This window comes from Ranitomeya variabilis, chromosome 6 (genome assembly GCF_051348905.1).
Source record: "Ranitomeya variabilis isolate aRanVar5 chromosome 6, aRanVar5.hap1, whole genome shotgun sequence".
Classification (NCBI taxonomy): Eukaryota; Metazoa; Chordata; class Amphibia; order Anura; family Dendrobatidae; genus Ranitomeya; species Ranitomeya variabilis.
Window position 1 is genome coordinate 466788068 of NC_135237.1, and position 3283 is coordinate 466791350.

A 3283-nucleotide genomic window follows, 5' to 3' on the forward strand; every position below is an offset into this window, starting at 1 on the left:
TGAGGCCTTGTATTGACTATCGGCTTTTAAATAAGATCACTGTCAAATTTCAGTATCCTTTGCCGTTGTTGTCAGATTTGTTTGCCCGGATTAAAGGTGCCAAGTGGTTCACCAAGATAGACCTTCGTGGTGCGTACAACCTTGTGCGCATTAGGCAGGGCGATGAATGGAAAACCGCATTCAATACGCCCGAAGGTCATTTTGAGTACTTGGTGATGCCATTTGGGCTCTCTAATGCACCTTCAGTTTTTCAGTCCTTCATGCATGACATTTTTCGGAAGTATCTGGATAAATTTTTGATTGTTTATCTGGATGATATTCTGGTTTTTTCTGATGATTGGGACTCGCATGTGGAGCAGGTCAGGATGGTTTTTGAGATTTTGCGTGAAAATTCTTTGTTTGTAAAAGGCTCAAAGTGTGTCTTTGGTGTACAGAAGGTTCCCTTTTTGGGGTTCATTTTTTCCCCTTCTGCTGTGGAGATGGATCCAGTCAAGGTCCGAGCTATTCATGATTGGACTCAACCCTCGTCAGTTAAGAGTCTTCAGAAGTTCTTGGGTTTTGCTAACTTCTACCGTCGTTTTATCGCAAATTTCTCTAGCGTTGTTAAACCGCTGACGGATATGACCAAGAAAGGCTCTGATGTAGCTAACTGGGCTCCTGCTGCCGTGGAGGCTTTCCAGGAGTTGAAACGCCGGTTTACTTCGGCGCCTGTTTTGTGCCAGCCTGACGTCTCACTTCCCTTTCAGGTTGAGGTGGATGCTTCGGAGATTGGGGCAGGGGCCGTTTTGTCGCAGAGAGGCCCTGGTTGCTCTACTATGAGACCTTGTGCCTTTTTCTCTAGGAAGTTTTCGCCGGCAGAGCGAAATTATGATGTGGGCAATCGGGAGTTGTTGGCCATGAAGTGGGCATTTGAGGAGTGGCGTCATTGGCTCGAGGGTGCTAAGCATCGGGTGGTGGTCTTGACTGATCACAAAAATTTGATGTATCTCGAGTCTGCTAAACGCCTGAATCCTAGACAGGCCCGCTGGTCATTGTTTTTCTCCCGTTTTGACTTTGTGGTCTCATATTTACCAGGTTCTAAGAATGTGAAGGCCGATGCTCTGTCTAGGAGCTTTGTGCCTGATGCTCCTGGAGTCGCTGAACCTGAGGGTATTCTTAAGGAAGGAGTTATCTTGTCAGCGATTTCTCCAGATCTGCGACGTGTGTTGCAGAGATTTCAGGCTGGTAGGCCTGACTCTTGTCCACCTGACAGATTGTTTGTGCCTGCTAAATGGACCAGCAGAGTCATTTCCGAGGTTCATTCCTCAGTGTTGGCAGGGCACCCGGGAATTTTTGGCACCAGAGATCTGGTGGCCAGGTCCTTTTGGTGGCCTTCCTTGTCAAGGGATGTGCGGTCATTTGTGCAGTCCTGCGGTACTTGTGCTCGAGCTAAGCCTTGCTGTTCCCGTGCCAGCGGGTTGCTCTTGCCCTTGCCTGTCCCGAAGAGACCTTGGACACACATCTCTATGGATTTCATTTCGGATCTCCCGGTGTCTAAAGGCATGTCTGTCATCTGGGTGATATGTGATCGTTTCTCCAAGATGGTCCATCTGGTTCCTTTGCCTAAGCTGCCTTCCTCTGCTGATCTGGTTCCTGTGTTCTTCCAGAACGTGGTTCGTTTGCACGGCATTCCTGAGAATATTGTGTCGGACAGAGGAACCCAGTTTGTTTCCAGGTTCTGGCGATCCTTTTGTGGTAGGATGGGCATTGATTTGTCGTTTTCGTCCGCTTTTCATCCACAGACTAACTGACAAACGGAACGAACTAATCAGACTCTGGAGGCGTATTTGAGGTGTTTTGTCTCTTCTGATCAGGATGATTGGGTGACCTTCTTGCCGTTGGCTGAATTTGCCCTTAATAATCGGGCTAGTTCTGCCACCTTGGTTTCGCCATTTTTCTGCAACTTCGGTTTCCATCCTCGTTTTTCCTCGGGACATGTGGAGCCTTCTGACTGTCCTGGAGTGGATTCTGTGGTGGATAGGTTGCAGCGGATCTGGAATCATGTGGTGGACAACTTGAAGTTTTCACAGGAGAAGGCTCAGCGTTTTGCCAATCGCCGCCGCGGTGTGGGTCCCCGACTTCATGTTGGGGATTTGGTATGGCTGTCTTCTCGATTTGTTCCTATGAAGGTCTCCTCTCCCAAATTTAAGCCTCGATTCATTGGTCCTTACAAGATATTGGAGATCCTTAATCCTGTATCCTTTCGCCTGGATCTTCCGGTGTCGTTTGCCATTCACAACGTATTTCATAGGTCCTTGTTGCGGCGGTACGTTGTGCCTGTGGTTCCTTCTGCTGAGCCTCCTGCTCCGGTGTTGGTTGAGGGCGAGTTGGAGTACGTGGTGGAGAAGATCTTAGATTCTCGTCTCTCCAGGCGGAGGCTTCAGTACCTGGTCAAGTGGAAGGGCTATGGTCAGGAGGATAATTCCTGGGTGGTCGCCTCTGATGTGCATGCGGCCGATTTAGTTCGCGCCTTTCACGCCGCTCATCCTGATCGCCCTGGTGGTCTTGGTGAGGGTTCGGTGACCCCTCACTAAGGGGGGGGTACTGTTGTGAATTTACCTTTTGGCTCCCTCTAGTGGCTACTAGTGTTTTTACTCTGGGTATGTCTATCATCCCTTGTATGCTCACCTGGGTCGTTAGGTCAGGGGTGTTGCTATATTAGCTCCCTGGACCTTCAGTTCAATGCCTGGCAACGTTGATATCAGAGCTAATCTGTAGTGCTCTTGTCTACTGATCTGTTATGGTTCTCAATGGCAAGAGAACATAGCCCAGCATACATAGGAACTAGCTCTTGGAAGGATGGAAACTTAAACTGACCATGAACTAAACCTGCCGCACAACTAACAGTAGCCGGGTAGCGTAGCCTGCGTTTTATCCCTAGACGCCCAGCGCCGGCCGGAGGACTAACTAATCCTGGCAGAGGAAAATATAGTCCTGGCTCACCTCTAGAGAAATTTCCCCGAAAGGCAGACAGAGGCCCCCACATATATTGGCGGTGATTTAAGATGAAAATGACAAACGTAGTATGGAAATAGGTTTAGCAAAATCGAGGTCCGCTTACTAGATAGCAGGAAGACAGAAAGGGTACTTTCATGGTCAGCTGAAAACCCTATCAATACACCATCCTGAAATTACTTTAAGACTCTAGTATTAACTCATAACATCAGAGTGGCAATTTCAGATCACAAGAGCTTTCCAGACACAGAAACGAAACTGCAGCTGTGAACTGGAACAAAATGCAAAA